This window comes from Tenrec ecaudatus, chromosome 2, assembly GCF_050624435.1.
Source record: "Tenrec ecaudatus isolate mTenEca1 chromosome 2, mTenEca1.hap1, whole genome shotgun sequence".
NCBI lineage: Eukaryota > Metazoa > Chordata > Mammalia > Afrosoricida > Tenrecidae > Tenrec > Tenrec ecaudatus.
Window position 1 is genome coordinate 245,886,179 of NC_134531.1, and position 17,165 is coordinate 245,903,343.

Below are 17,165 nucleotides of genomic sequence, written 5' to 3' on the forward strand. Positions count from 1 at the left end.
AGTGCCCGATAGGGAACCTACATATTCCAAGTGCCCGTTAGGGAACCTAAATAGTCCAAGTGCCCGTAGGGAACCTATATAGTCCAAGTGCCCGCTAGAGAACCTAGATTGTCCAAGTGTCCGCTAGTTAACCTACATAGTCCAAGTGCCCGATAGGGAACCTAGATGTTCCAAGTGCCCGTTAGGGAACCTACATCGTCCAAGTGCCCGCTGAGGAACCTACATAGTCCAAGTGCCCGATAGGGAACCTACATATTCCAAGTGACCGTTAGGGAACCTAGATAGTCCAAGTGCCCATAGGGAACCTATATAGTCCAAGTGCCCGCTAGGGAACCTACATAGTCAAAGTGCCCGCTAGGGAACCTGCATTGTACAAGTGCCCGCTAATTAACCTAGATAGTCAAAGTGGCCGCTATTTAACCTACATAGTCCAAGTGCCCGCTAGTTAACCTACATAGTCCAAATGCCCGCTAGGGAACTTACATAGTCAAAGTGCCCGCTAGGGAACCTGCATTGTGCAAGTGAACGCTAGTTAACCTAGATAGTCCAAGTGCCCGCTAGTTAACCGAGATAGTCGAAGTGCCCGATAGTTAACCTACATAGTCCAAGGTCAGCTAGTTAACCTAGATAGTCCAAGTGCCCGCTAATTAACCTACATAGTCCAAGTGCCCGTTCGTTAACCTAGATAGTCCAAGTGCCCGCTAGGTAACCTACAAAGTCTAAGTGCCCGCTAGGTTATCTATATAGTCCAAATGCCCGCTAGGGAACGTACATAGTCCAAGTGCCCGCTAGGTAACCTAGATAATCCAAGTGCCCGCTAGTTAACCTATATCATCCAAGTGCCCGCTAGTTAACCTAGATCGTCCAAGTGCCCACTAGTTAACCTACATAGTCAATGGGCCCCCTAGTTAACCTACATAGTGCAAGTGTCCGCTAGTTAACCTATTGTCCAAGGGACCGCTAGTTAACCTAGATAGTCCAAGTACCCGCTAGTTAACCTAGATCATCCAATTGTCCGCTAGTTAACCTACATAGTCCAAGTCCCTGCTAGGTAACCTAGATAGTCCAAGTGCCCTTTAGGGAACCTAGATAGTCCAAGTGCCCGCACTGGAACATACATAGTCCAAATCCCCATTAGTTAACTTCGATAATACAAGTGCCTGCTAGTTAACCTAGATAGTCCAAGTCCCCGCTAGGTAACTTACATAGTCTAAGTGCGCGCTGAGGAACCTACATAGTCCAAGTGCCCGATAGGGAACCTACATATTCCAAGTGCCCGTTAGGGAACATAGATAGTTCAAGTGCCCATAGGGAACCTATATAGTCCAAGTGCCCGCTAGGGAACCTACATAGTCAAAGTGCCCGCTAGGGAACCTGCATTGTATAAGTGCCCGCTAATTAACCTAGATAGTCCAAGTGCCCGCAAGTTAACCTAGATAGTCCAAGTGCCCGCTAGTTAACCTTGATCATCCAAGTGCCCGCTAGTTAACCTACATAGTCCAAGAGGCTGATAGGGAACCTACATAGTCCTAGTGCCCACGGAGGAACCTACATAGTCCAAGTGCCCGCTAGTTAACATAGATAGTCCAAGTGCCCGCTAGTTAACCTAGATTGTCTAAGTGCCCGCTAGTTAACCTAGATAATCCAATTGCCCGCTAGTAAACCTAGATAGTCCAAGGGCCCGCTAGTTAATCTAGATTATCCAAGTGCCCGCTAGTTAACCTAGATAGTCCAAGTGCCCGCTAGTTAACCTAGATCGTCTAAGTGCCCTCTAGTTAACCTAGATAGTCCAAGTTCCCGCTAGGGGACGTACATTGTCCAAGTGCCCGCTAGGTATCCAAGATAGTCCAAGTGCCCGCTAGGGTATGTACATAGTTCAAGTGCCCGCTAGGTAACCTAGATTGTCCAAGTGTCCGCTAGTTAACCTACATAGTCCAATGCCCGATAGGGAACCTACATAGTCCAAGTGCCCGCTGAGGAACCTACATTGTCCAAGTGCCCGATAGGGAACCTACAAATTCCAAGTGCCCGTTAGGGAACATACATAGTCCAAGTGCCCGCTGAGGAACCTACATAGTCCAAGTGCCCGATAGGGAACCTACATATTCCAAGTGCCAGTTAGGGAACCGGAACCTAGATAGTCCAAGTGCCCATAGGGAACCTATATAGTCCAAGTGCCCGCTAGGGAACCTACATAGTCAAAGTGCCCGCTAGGGAACCTGCATTTTACAAGTGCCCGCTAATTAACCTAGATAGTCCAAGTGCCCGCTAGTTAACCTAGATTGTCCAAATACCCGTAGGGAACTTACATAGTCACAGTGCCCGCTAGGGAACCGGCATTGTGCAAGTGAACGCTAGTTAACCTAGATATTCCAAGTGCCCGCTAGTTAACCTAGATAGTCGAAGTGCCCGATAGTTAACCTACGTAGTCCAAGGTCAGCTAGTTAACCTAGATAGTCCAAGTGCCCGCTAGTTAACCTACATAGTCCAAGTGCCCGTTCGTTAACCTAGATAGTCCAAGTGCCCGCTAGGTAACCTACAGAGTCTAAGTGCCCGCTAGGTTATCTATATAGTCCAAATGCCCGCTAGGGAACGTACATAGTCCAAGTGCCCGCTAGTTAACCTAGATAGTCCAAGTGCCCACTAGTTAACCTACATAGTCAATGGCCTCACTAGTTAACCTACATAGTGCAAGTGTCCGCTAGTTAACCTATTGTCCAAGGGACCACTAGTTAACCTAGATAGTCCAAGTACCCGCTAGCTAACCTAGATCGTCCAATTGTCCGCTAGTTAACCTACATATTCCAAGTGCCCGCTAGGTAACCTAGATAGTCCAAGTGCCCTTTAGGGAACCTAGATAGTCCAAGTGCCCGCACTGGAACATACATAGTCCAAGTCCCCATTAGTTAACCTAGATAATCCAAGTGCCTGCTAGTTAACCTAGATAGACTAAGTGCCCGCTAGGTAACCTACATAGTCCAAGTGCCCGCTGACGAACCTACATAGTCCAAGTGCCCGATAGGGAACCTACATATTCCAAGTGCCCGTTAGGGAACCTAGATAGTCCAAGTGCCCGCTGAGGAACCTACATAGTCCAAGTGCCCGATAGGGAACCTACATATTCCAAGTGCCCGTTAGGGAACCTAAATAGTCCAAGTGCCCGTAGGGAACCTATATAGTCCAAGTGCCCGCTAGAGAACCTAGATTGTCCAAGTGTCCGCTAGTTAACCTACATAGTCCAAGTGCCCGATAGGGAACCTAGATGTTCCAAGTGCCCGTTAGGGAACCTACATCGTCCAAGTGCCCGCTGAGGAACCTACATAGTCCAAGTGCCCGATAGGGAACCTACATATTCCAAGTGACCGTTAGGGAACCTAGATAGTCCAAGTGCCCATAGGGAACCTATATAGTCCAAGTGCCCGCTAGGGAACCTACATAGTCAAAGTGCCCGCTAGGGAACCTGCATTGTACAAGTGCCCGCTAATTAACCTAGATAGTCAAAGTGGCCGCTATTTAACCTACATAGTCCAAGTGCCCGCTAGTTAACCTACATAGTCCAAATGCCCGCTAGGGAACTTACATAGTCAAAGTGCCCGCTAGGGAACCTGCATTGTGCAAGTGAACGCTAGTTAACCTAGATAGTCCAAGTGCCCGCTAGTTAACCTAGATAGTCGAAGTGCCCGATAGTTAACCTACATAGTCCAAGGTCAGCTAGTTAACCTAGATAGTCCAAGTGCCCGCTAATTAACCTACATAGTCCAAGTGCCTGTTCGTTAACCTAGATAGTCCAAGTGCCCGCTAGGTAACCTACAAAGTCTAAGTGCCCGCTAGGTTATCTATATAGTCCAAATGCCCGCTAGGGAACGTACATAGTCCAAGTGCCCGCTAGGTAACCTAGATAATCCAAGTGCCCGCTAGTTAACCTATATCATCCAAGTGCCCGCTAGTTAACCTAGATCGTCCAAGTGCCCACTAGTTAACCTACATAGTCAATGGGCCCCCTAGTTAACCTACATAGTGCAAGTGTCCGCTAGTTAACCTATTGTCCAAGGGACCGCTAGTTAACCTAGATAGTCCAAGTACCCGCTAGTTAACCTAGATCGTCCAATTGTCCGCTAGTTAACCTACATAGTCCAAGTCCCTGCTAGGTAACCTAGATAGTCCAAGTGCCCTTTAGGGAACCTAGATAGTCCAAGTGCCCGCACTGGAACATACATAGTCCAAATCCCCATTAGTTAACTTCGATAATACAAGTGCCTGCTAGTTAACCTAGATAGTCCAAGTCCCCGCTAGGTAACTTACATAGTCTAAGTGCGCGCTGAGGAACCTACATAGTCCAAGTGCCCGATAGGGAACCTACATATTCCAAGTGCCCGTTAGGGAACATAGATAGTTCAAGTGCCCATAGGGAACCTCTATAGTCCAAGTGCCCGCTAGGGAACCTACATAGTCAAAGTGCCCGCTAGGGAACCTGCATTGTATAAGTGCCCGCTAATTAACCTAGATAGTCCAAGTGCCCGCAAGTTAACCTAGATAGTCCAAGTGCCCGCTAGTTAACCTTGATCATCCAAGTGCCCGCTAGTTAACCTACATAGTCCAAGAGGCTGATAGGGAACCTACATAGTCCTAGTGCCCGCGGAGGAACCTACATAGTCCAAGTGCCCGCTAGTTAACACAGATAGTCCAAGTGCCCGCTAGTTAACCTAGATTGTCTAAGTGCCCGCTAGTTAACCTAGATAATCCAATTGCCCGCTAGTAAACCTAGATAGTCCAAGGGTCCGCTAGTTAATCTAGATTATCCAAGTGCCCGCTAGTTAACCTAGATAGTCCAAGTGCCCGCTAGTTAACCTAGATCGTCTAAGTGCCCTCTAGTTAACCTAGATAGTCCAAGTTCCCGCTAGGGGACGTACATTGTCCAAGTGCCCGCTAGGTATCCAAGATAGTCCAAGTGCCCGCTAGGGTATGTACATAGTTCAAGTGCCCGCTAGGTAGCCTAGATTGTCCAAGTGTCCGCTAGTTAACCTACATAGTCCAATGCCCGATAGGGAACCTACATAGTCCAAGTGCCCGCTGAGGAACCTACATTGTCCAAGTGCCCGATAGGGAACCTACAAATTCCAAGTGCCCGTTAGGGAACATACATAGTCCAAGTGCCCGCTGAGGAACCTACATAGTCCAAGTGCCCGATAGGGAACCTACATATTCCAAGTGCCAGTTAGGGAACCGGAACCTAGATAGTCCAAGTGCCCATAGGGAACCTATATAGTCCAAGTGCCCGCTAGGGAACCTACATAGTCAAAGTGCCCGCTAGGGAACCTGCATTTTACAAGTGCCCGCTAATTAACCTAGATAGTCCAAGTGCCCGCTAGTTAACCTAGATTGTCCAAATACCCGTAGGGAACTTACATAGTCACAGTGCCCGCTAGGGAACCGGCATTGTGCAAGTGAACGCTAGTTAACCTAGATATTCCAAGTGCCCGCTAGTTAACCTAGATAGTCGAAGTGCCCGATAGTTAACCTACGTAGTCCAAGGTCAGCTAGTTAACCTAGATAGTCCAAGTGCCCGCTAGTTAACCTACATAGTCCAAGTGCCCGTTCGTTAACCTAGATAGTCCAAGTGCCCGCTAGGTAACCTACAGAGTCTAAGTGCCCGCTAGGTTATCTATATAGTCCAAATGCCCGCTAGGGAACGTACATAGTCCAAGTGCCCGCTAGTTAACCTAGATAGTCCAAGTGCCCACTAGTTAACCTACATAGTCAATGGCCTCACTAGTTAACCTACATAGTGCAAGTGTCCGCTAGTTAACCTATTGTCCAAGGGACCACTAGTTAACCTAGATAGTCCAAGTACCCGCTAGCTAACCTAGATCGTCCAATTGTCCGCTAGTTAACCTACATATTCCAAGTGCCCGCTAGGTAACCTAGATAGTCCAAGTGCCCTTTAGGGAACCTAGATAGTCCAAGTGCCCGCACTGGAACATACATAGTCCAAGTCCCCATTAGTTAACCTAGATAATCCAAGTGCCTGCTAGTTAACCTAGATAGACCAAGTGCCCGCTAGGTAACCTACATAGTCCAAGTGCCCGCTGAGGAACCTACATAGTCCAAGTGCCCGATAGGGAACCTACATATTCCAAGTGCCCGTTAGGGAACCTAGATAGTCCAAGTGCCCGCTGAGGAACCTACATAGTCCAAGTGCCCGATAGGGAACCTACATATTCCAAGTGCCCGTTAGGGAACCTAGATAGTCCAAGTGCCCGTAGGGAACCTATATAATCCAAGTGCCCGCTAGAGAACCTAGATTGTCCAAGTGTCCGCTAGTTAACCTACATAGTCCAAGTGCCCGATAGGGAACCTAGATGTTCCAAGTGCCCGTTAGGGAACCTACATAGTCCAAGTGCCCGCTGAGGAACCTACATAGTCCAAGTGCCCGATAGGGAACCTACATATTCCAAGTGACCGTTAGGGAACCTAGATAGTCCAAGTGCCCATAGGGAACCTATATAGTCCAAGTACCCGCTAGGGAACCTACATAGTCAAAGTGAACGCTAGGGAACCTGCATTGTACAAGTGCCCGCTAATTAACCTAGATAGTCAAAGTGGCCGCTATTTAACCTACATAGTCCAAGTGCCCGCTAGTTAACCTACATAGTCCAAATGCCCGCTAGGGAACTTACATAGTCAAAGTGCCCGCTAGGGAACCTGCATTGTGCAAGTGAACGCTAGTTAACCTAGATAGTCCAAGTGCCCGCTAGTTAACCTAGATAGTCGAAGTGCCCGATAGTTAACCTACATAGTCCAAGGTCAGCTAGTTTACCTAGATAGTCCAAGTGCCCGCTAATTAACCTACATAGTCCAAGTGCCCGTTCGTTAACCTAGATAGTCCAAGTGCCCGCTAGGTAACCTACAAAGTCTAAGTGCCCGCTAGGTTATCTATATAGTCCAAATGCCCGCTAGGGAACGTACATAGTCCAAGTGCCCGCTAGGTAACCTAGATAATCCAAGTGCCCGCTAGTTAACCTATATCATCCAAGTGCCCGCTAGTTAACCTAGATCGTCCAAGTGCCCACTAGTTAACCTACATAGTCAATGGGCCCCCTAGTTAACCTACATAGTGCAAGTGTCCGCTAGTTAACCTCTTGTCCAAGGGACCGCTAGTTAACCTAGATAGTCCAAGTACCCGCTAGTTAACCTAGATCGTCCAATTGTCCGCTAGTTAACCTACATAGTCCAAGTCCCTGCTAGGTAACCTAGATAGTCCAAGTGCCCTTTAGGGAACCTAGATAGTCCAAGTGCCCGCACTGGAACATACATAGTCCAAATCCCCATTAGTTAACTTCGATAATACAAGTGCCTGCTAGTTAACCTAGATAGTCCAAGTCCCCGCTAGGTAACTTACATAGTCTAAGTGCGCGCTGAGGAACCTACATAGTCCAAGTGCCCGATAGGGAACCTACATATTCCAAGTGCCCGTTAGGGAACATAGATAGTTCAAGTGCCCATAGGGAACCTATATAGTCCAAGTGCCCGCTAGGGAACCTACATAGTCAAAGTGCCCGCTAGGGAACCTGCATTGTATAGGTGCCCGCTAATTAACCTAGATAGTCCAAGTGCCCGCAAGTTAACCTAGATAGTCCAAGTGCCCGCTAGTTAACCTTGATCATCCAAGTGCCCGCTAGTTAACCTACATAGTCCAAGAGGCTGATAGGGAACCTACATAGTCCTAGTGCCCGCGGAGGAACCTACATAGTCCAAGTGCCCGCTAGTTAACATAGATAGTCCAAGTGCCCGCTAGTTAACCTAGATTGTCTAAGTGCCCGCTAGTTAACCTAGATAATCCAATTGCCCGCTAGTAAACCTAGATAGTCCAAGGGCCCGCTAGTTAATCTAGATTATCCAAGTGCCCGCTAGTTAACCTAGATAGTCCAAGTGCCCGCTAGTTAACCTAGATCGTCTAAGTGCCCTCTAGTTAACCTAGATAGTCCAAGTTCCCGCTAGGGGACGTACATTGTCCAAGTGCCCGCTAGGTATCCAAGATAGTCCAAGTGCCCGCTAGGGTATGTACATAGTTCAAGTGCCCGCTAGGTAACCTAGATTGTCCAAGTGTCCGCTAGTTAACCTACATAGTCCAATGCCCGATAGGGAACCTACATAGTCCAAGTGCCCGCTGAGGAACCTACATTGTCCAAGTGCCCGATAGGGAACCTACAAATTCCAAGTGCCCGTTAGGGAACATACATAGTCCAAGTGCCCGCTGAGGAACCTACATAGTCCAAGTGCCCGATAGGGAACCTACATATTCCAAGTGCCAGTTAGGGAACCTAGATAGTCCAAGTGCCCATAGGGAACCTATATAGTCCAAGTGCCCGCTAGGGAACCTACATAGTCAAAGTGCCCGCTAGGGAACCTGCATTTTACAAGTGCCCGCTAATTAACCTAGATAGTCCAAGTGCCCGCTAGTTAACCTAGATAGTCCAAATGCCCGTAGGGAACTTACATAGTCACAGTGCCCGCTAGGGAACCTGCGTTGTGCAAGTGAACCCTAGTTAACCTAGATAGTCCAAGAGCCCGCTAGTTAACCTAGATAGTCGAAGTGCCCGATAGTTAACCTACATAGTCCAAGGTCAGCTAGTTAACCTAGATAGTCCAAGTGCCCGCTAGTTAACCTACATAGTCCAAGTGCCCGTTCGTTAACCTACATAGTCCAAGTGCCCGTTCGTTAACCTAGATAGTCCAAGTGCCCGCTAGGTAACCTACAGAGTCTAAGTGCCCGCTAGTTTATCTATATAGTCCAAATGCCCGCTAGGGAATGTACATAGTCCAAGTGCCCGCTAGGTAACCTAGATAATCCAAGTGCCCGCTAGTTAACCTATATCGTCCAAGTGCCCGCTAGTTAACCTAGATAGTCCAAGTGCCCACTAGTTAACCTACATAGTCAATGGCCTCACTAGTTAACCTACATAGTGCAAGTGTCCGCTAGTTAACCTATTGTCCAAGGGACCACTAGTTAACCTAGATAGTCCAAGTACCCGCTAGCTAACCTAGATCGTCAAATTGTCCGCTAGTTAACCTACATATTCCAAGTGCCCGCTAGGTAACCTAGATAGTCCAAGTGCCCTTTAGGGAACCTAGATAGTCCAAGTGCCCGCACTGGAACATACATAGTCCAAGTCCCCATTAGTTAACCTAGATAATCCAAGTGCCTGCTAGTTAACCTAGATAGACCAAGTGCCCGCTAGGTAACCTACATAGTCCAAGTGCCCGCTGACGAACCTACATAGTCCAAGTGCCCGATAGGGAACCTACATATTCCAAGTGCACGTTAGGGAACCTAGATAGTCCAAGTGCCCGCTGAGGAACCTACATAGTCCAAGTGCCCGATAGGGAACCTACATATTCCAAGTGCCCGTTAGGGAACCTAAATAGTCCAAGTGCCCGTAGGGAACCTATATAGTCCAAGTGCCCGCTAGAGAACCTAGATTGTCCAAGTGTCCGCTAGTTAACCTACATAGTCCAAGTGCCCGATAGGGAACCTAGATGTTCCAAGTGCCCGTTAGGGAACCTACATCGTCCAAGTGCCCGCTGAGGAACCTACATAGTCCAAGTGCCCTATAGGGAACCTACATATTCCAAGTGACCGTTAGGGAACCTAGATAGTCCAAGTGCCCATAGGGAACCTATATAGTCCAAGGGCCCGCTAGGGAACCTACATAGTCAAAGTGCCCGCTAGGGAACCTGCATTGTACAAGTGCCCGCTAATTAACCTAGATAGTCAAAGTGGCCGCTATTTAACCTACATAGTCCAAGTGCCCGCTAGTTAACCTACATAGTCCAAATGCCCGCTAGGGAACTTACATAGTCAAAGTGCCCGCTAGGGAACCTGCATTGTGCAAGTGAACGCTAGTTAACCTAGATAGTCCAAGTGCCCGCTAGTTAACCTAGATAGTCGAAGTGCCCGATAGTTAACCTACATAGTCCAAGGTCAGCTAGTTAACCTAGATAGTCCAAGTGCCCGCTAATTAACCTACATAGTCCAAGTGCCCGTTCGTTAACCTAGATAGTCCAAGTGCCCGCTAGGTAACCTACAAAGTCTAAGTGCCCGCTAGGTTATCTATATAGTCCAAATGCCCGCTAGGGAACGTACATAGTCCAAGTGCCCGCTAGGTAACCTAGATAATCCAAGTGCCCGCTAGTTAACCTATATCATCCAAGTGCCCGCTAGTTAACCTAGATCGTCCAAGTGCCCACTAGTTAACCTACATAGTCAATGGGCCCCCTAGTTAACCTACATAGTGCAAGTGTCCGCTAGTTAACCTATTGTCCAAGGGACCGCTAGTTAACCTAGATAGTCCAAGTACCCGCTAGTTAACCTAGATCGTCCAATTGTCCGCTAGTTAACCTACATAGTCCAAGTCCCTGCTAGGTAACCTAGATAGTCCAAGTGCCCTTTAGGGAACCTAGATAGTCCAAGTGCCCGCACTGGAACATACATAGTCCAAATCCCCATTAGTTAACTTCGATAATACAAGTGCCTGTTAGTTAACCTAGATAGTCCAAGTCCCCGCTAGGTAACTTACATAGTCTAAGTGCGCGCTGAGGAACCTACATAGTCCAAGTGCCCGATAGGGAACCTACATATTCCAAGTGCCCGTTAGGGAACATAGATAGTCCAAGTGCCCATAGGGAACCTATATAGTCCAAGTGCCCGCTAGGGAACCTACATAGTCAAAGTGCCCGCTAGGGAACCTGCATTGTATAAGTGCCCGCTAATTAACCTAGATAGTCCAAGTGCCCGCAAGTTAACCTAGATAGTCCAAGTGCCCGCTAGTTAACCTTGATCATCCAAGTGCCCGCTAGTTAACCTACATAGTCCAAGAGGCTGATGGGGAACCAACATAGTCCTAGTGCCCGCGGAGGAACCTACATAGTCCAAGTGCCCGCTAGTTAACATAGATAGTCCAAGTGCCCGCTAGTTAACCTAGATTGTCTAAGTGCCCGCTAGTTAACCTAGATAATCCAATTGCCCGCTAGTAAACCTAGATAGTCCAAGGGCCCGCTAGTTAATCTAGATTATCCAAGTGCCCGCTAGTTAACCTAGATAGTCCAAGTGCCCGCTAGTTAACCTAGATCGTCTAAGTGCCCTCTAGTTAACCTAGATAGTCCAAGTTCCCGCTAGGGGACGTACATTGTCCAAGTGCCCGCTAGGTATCCAAGATAGTCCAAGTGCCCGCTAGGGTATGTACATAGTTCAAGTGCCCGCTAGGTAACCTAGATTGTCCAAGTGTCCGCTAGTTAACCTACATAGTCCAATGCCCGATAGGGAACCTACATAGTCCAAGTGCCCGCTGAGGAACCTACATTGTCCAAGTGCCCGATAGGGAACCTACAAATTCCAAGTGCCCGTTAGGGAACATACATAGTCCAAGTGCCCGCTGAGGAACCTACATAGTCCAAGTGCCCGATAGGGAACCTACATATTCCAAGTGCCAGTTAGGGAACCGGAACCTAGATAGTCCAAGTGCCCTTAGGGAACCTATATAGTCCAAGTGCCCGCTAGGGAACCTACATAGTCAAAGTGCCCGCTAGGGAACCTGCATTTTACAAGTGCCCGCTAATTAACCTAGATAGTCCAAGTGCCCGCTAGTTAACCTAGATTGTCCAAATACCCGTAGGGAACTTACATAGTCACAGTGCCCGCTAGGGAACCGGCATTGTGCAAGTGAACGCTAGTTAACCTAGATATTCCAAGTGCCCGCTAGTTAACCTAGATAGTCGAAGTGCCCGATAGTTAACCTACGTAGTCCAAGGTCAGCTAGTTAACCTAGATAGTCCAAGTGCCCGCTAGTTAACCTACATAGTCCAAGTGCCCGTTCGTTAACCTAGATAGTCCAAGTGCCCGCTAGGTAACCTACAGAGTCTAAGTGCCCGCTAGGTTATCTATATAGTCCAAATGCCCGCTAGGGAACGTACATAGTCCAAGTGCCCGCTAGTTAACCTAGATAGTCCAAGTGCCCACTAGTTAACCTACATAGTCAATGGCTTCACTAGTTAACCTACATAGTGCAAGTGTCCGCTAGTTAACCTATTGTCCAAGGGACCACTAGTTAACCTAGATAGTCCAAGTACCCGCTAGCTAACCTAGATCGTCCAATTGTCCGCTAGTTAACCTACATATTCCAAGTGCCCGCTAGGTAACCTAGATAGTCCAAGTGCCCTTTAGGGAACCTAGATAGTCCAAGTGCCCGCACTGGAACATACATAGTCCAAGTCCCCATTAGTTAACCTAGATAATCCAAGTGCCTGCTAGTTAACCTAGATAGACCAAGTGCCCGCTAGGTAACCTACATAGTCCAAGTGCCCGCTGAGGAACCTACATAGTCCAAGTGCCCGATAGGGAACCTACATATTCCAAGTGCCCGTTAGGGAACCTAGATAGTCCAAGTGCCCGCTGAGGAACCTACATAGTCCAAGTGCCCGATAGGGAACCTACATATTCCAAGTGCCCTTAGGGAACCTAGATAGTCCAAGTGCCCGTAGGGAACCTATATAGTCCAAGTGCCCGCTAGAGAACCTAGATTGTCCAAGTGTCCGCTAGTTAACCTACATAGTCCAAGTGCCCGATAGGGAACCTAGATGTTCCAAGTGCCCGTTAGGGAACCTACATAGTCCAAGTGCCCGCTGAGGAACCTACATAGTCCAAGTGCCCGATAGGGAACCTACATATTCCAAGTGACCGTTAGGGAACCTAGATAGTCCAAGTGCCCATAGGGAACCTATATAGTCCAAGTGCCCGCTAGGGAACCTACATAGTCAAAGTGAACGCTAGGGAACCTGCATTGTACAAGTGCCCGCTAATTAACCTAGATAGTCAAAGTGGCCGCTATTTAACCTACATAGTCCAAGTGCCCGCTAGTTAACCTACATAGTCCAAATGCCCGCTAGGGAACTTACATAGTCAAAGTGCCCGCTAGGGAACCTGCATTGTGCAAGTGAACGCTAGTTAACCTAGATAGTCCAAGTGCCCGCTAGTTAACCTAGATAGTCGAAGTGCCCGATAGTTAACCTACATAGTCCAAGGTCAGCTAGTTAACCTAGATAGTCCAAGTGCCCGCTAATTAACCTACATAGTCCAAGTGCCCGTTCGTTAACCTAGATAGTCCAAGTGCCCGCTAGGTAACCTACAAAGTCTAAGTGCCCGCTAGGTTATCTATATAGTCCAAATGCCCGCTAGGGAACGTACATAGTCCAAGTGCCCGCTAGTTAACCTATATCATCCAAGTGCCCGCTAGTTAACCTAGATCGTCCAAGTGCCCACTACTTAACCTACATAGTCAATGGGCCCCCTAGTTAACCTACATAGTGCAAGTGTCCGCTAGTTAACCTATTGTCCAAGGGACCGCTAGTTAACCTAGATAGTCCAAGTACCCGCTAGTTAACCTAGATCGTCCAATTGTCCGCTAGTTAACCTACATAGTCCAAGTCCCTGCTAGGTAACCTAGATAGTCCAAGTGCCCTTTAGGGAACCTAGATAGTCCAAGTGCCCGCACTGGAACATACATAGTCCAAATCCCCATTAGTTAACTTCGATAATACAAGTGCCTGCTAGTTAACCTAGATAGTCCAAGTCCCCGCTAGGTAACTTACATAGTCTAAGTGCGCGCTGAGGAACCTACATAGTCCAAGTGCCCGATAGGGAACCTACATATTCCAAGTGCCCGTTAGGGAACATAGATAGTCCAAGTGCCCATAGGGAACCTATATAGTCCAAGTGCCCGCTAGGGAACCTGCATTGTATAAGTGCCCGCTAATTAACCAAGATAGTCCAAGTGCCCGCAAGTTAACCTAGATAGTCCAAGTGCCCGCTAGTTAACCTTGATCATCCAAGTGCCCGCTAGTTAACCTACATAGTCCAAGAGGCTGATAGGGAACCTACATAGTCCTAGTGCCCGCGGAGGAACCTACATAGTCCAAGTGCCCGCTAGTTAACATAGATAGTCCAAGTGCCCGCTAGTTAACCTAGATTGTCTAAGTGCCCGCTAGTTAACCTAGATAATCCAATTGCCCGCTAGTAAACCTAGATAGTCCAAGGGCCCGCTAGTTAATCTAGATTATCCAAGTGCCCGCTAGTTAACCTAGATAGTCCAAGTGCCCGCTAGTTAACCTAGATCGTCTAAGTGCCCTCTAGTTAACCTAGATAGTCCAAGTTCCCGCTAGGGGACGTACATTGTCCAAGTGCCCGCTAGGTATCCAAGATAGTCCAAGTGCCCGCTAGGGTATGTACATAGTTCAAGTGCCCGCTAGGTAACCTAGATTGTCCAAGTGTCCGCTAGTTAACCTACATAGTCCAATGCCCGATAGGGAACCTACATAGTCCAAGTGCCCGCTGAGGAACCTACATTGTCCAAGTGCCCGATAGGGAACCTACAAATTCCAAGTGCCCGTTAGGGAACATACATAGTCCAAGTGCCCGCTGAGGAACCTACATAGTCCAAGTGCCCGATAGGGAACCTACATATTCCAAGTGCCAGTTAGGGAACCTAGATAGTCCAAGTGCCCATAGGGAACCTATATAGTCCAAGTGCCCGCTAGGGAACCTACATAGTCAAAGTGCCCGCTAGGGAACCTGCATTGTACAAGTGCCCGCTAATTAACCTAGATAGTCAAAGTGCCCGCTAGTTAACCTAGATAGTCCAAATACCCGTAGGGAACTTACATAGTCACAGTGCCCGCTAGGGAACCGGCATTGTGCAAGTGAACGCTAGTTAACCTAGATATTCCAAGTGCCCGCTAGTTAACCTAGATAGTCGAAGTGCCCGATAGTTAACCTACGTAGTCCAAGGTCAGCTAGTTAACCTAGATAGTCCAAGTGCCCGCTAGTTAACCTACATAGTCCAAGTGCCCGTTCGTTAACCTAGATAGTCCAAGTGCCCGCTAGGTAACCTACAGAGTCTAAGTGCCCGCTAGGTTATCTATATAGTCCAAATGCCCGCTAGGGAACGTACATAGTCCAAGTGCCCGCTAGGTAACCTAGATAATCCAAGTGCCTGCTAGTTAACCTATATCGTCCACTTGCCCGCTAGTTAACCTAGATAGTCCAAGTGCCCACTAGTTAACCTACATAGTCCAAGTGCCCGTTCGTTAACCTAGATAGTCCAAGTGCCCGCTAGGTAACCTACAGAGTCTAAGTGCCCGCTAGGTTATCTATATAGTCCAAATGCCCGCTAGGGAACGTACATAGTCCAAGTGCCCGCTAGGTAACCTAGATAATCCAAGTGCCTGCTAGTTAACCTATATCGTCCACTTGCCCGCTAGTTAACCTAGATAGTCCAAGTGCCCACTAGTTAACCTACATAGTCAATGGCCCCACTAGTTAACCGACATAGTGCAAGTGTCCGCTAGTTAACCTATTGTCCAAGGGACCGCTAGTTAACCTACATAGTCCAAGTACCCGCTAGTTAACCTAGATCGTCCAATTGTCCGCTAGTTAATCTACAAAGTCCAAGTGCCCGCTAGGTAACCTAGATAGTCCAAGTGCCCTTTAGGGAACCTAGATAGTCCAAGTGCCCGCACTGGAACATACATAGTCCAAGTCCCCATTAGTTAACCTAGATAATCCAAGTGCCTGCTAGTTAACCTAGATAGTCCAAGTGCCCGCTAGGTAACCTACATAGTCCAAGTGCCTGCTGACGAACCTACATAGTCAAAGTGCCCGATATGGAACCTACATATTCCACGTGCCCGTTAGGGAACCTACATAGTCCAAGTGCCCGCTGAGGAACTTACATAGTCCAAGTGCCCGATAGGGAACCTACATATTCCAAGTGCCCGTTAGGGAACCTAGATAGTCCAAGTGCCCGTAGGGAACCTATATAATCCAAGTGCCCGCTAGGGAACCTACATAGTCCAAGTGCCCGCTAGGGAACCTGCATTGTATAAGTGCCCGCTAATTAACTTAGATAGTCCAAGTGCCCGCTAGTTAACCTAGATAGTCCAAGTGCCCGCTAGTTAACCTTGATCATCCAAGTACCCGCTAGTTAACCTACATAGTCCAAGTGCCTGATAGGGAACCTACATAGTCCAAGTGCCCGCTGAGGAACCTACATAGTCCAAGTGCCCGTTAGGGAACCTATACAGTCCCAGTGCCCGCTATGGAACCTACATAGTCAAAGTGCCCGCTAGGGATCCTGCATTGTGCAAGTGCCCGCTAGTTAAGCTAGATAGTCGAAGTGCCGCTAGGTAACCTATATAGTGCAAGTGTCCCCTAGTTAACCTACATAGTCCAAGTGCCCGCTAGTTAACATAGATAGTCCAAGTGCCCGCTAGGGTATGTACATAGTCCAAGTGCCCGCTAGGTAACCTAGATGGTGCAAGTGCCCGGTAGTTAACCTACATAGTCCAAGTGCCCGCTAGGTAACCTAGATAGTCCAAGGGCCCGCTCGTTAACCTACATATTCAAAGTGCCTGCTAGGTATACTACATAGTCCCTGTGCCCACATGGTAACCAAGACAGTCCAATTGCCCGCTAGTTAACCTAGACAGTCCAAGTACCCGATAGGGAACCTACATAGTACAAGTGCACGTTCGTTAACCTACATAGTCCAAGTGCCTGCTAGGTAACCTACATAGTCCAAGTGCTCGCTAGGGAACCTACATAGTCCAAGTGCTCGCTAGGCAACCTACATAGTCCAAATGCCCTTTAGTTAACCTAGATAGTCAAAGTGCCTGCTAGGTTACCTAAATAGTCCAAGTGCCCGCTAGGGAACCTACATATTCCAAGTGCCCGCTAGGTAACCTATATAGTCCAATTGCCCGTTAGCTAACCTAGATAGTCGGAGTGTCCGCTAGTTAACCTACATAATCCAAGTGCCCGGTCGTTAACCTATACAGTCCAAGTGCCCACTAGGTTACCTACATAGTACAAGTGCACGTTCGTTAACCTAGATAGTTCAAGTGCCCGCTGGTAGCCTACATACTCCAAGTGCCCGCTACGTAACTTACATAGTCCAAGTGCCCACTAAGTAACCTAAATAATCCAAATGCCCGCTAGGGAAACTACATAGTCCAAGTGCCTGCTAGTTAACAAAGATAGTCCAAGTGCCCACTAGTAAACCTAGATAGTCCAAGGGCCCGCTAGTTAATCTAGATAGTCCAAGTGCCCGCTAGTT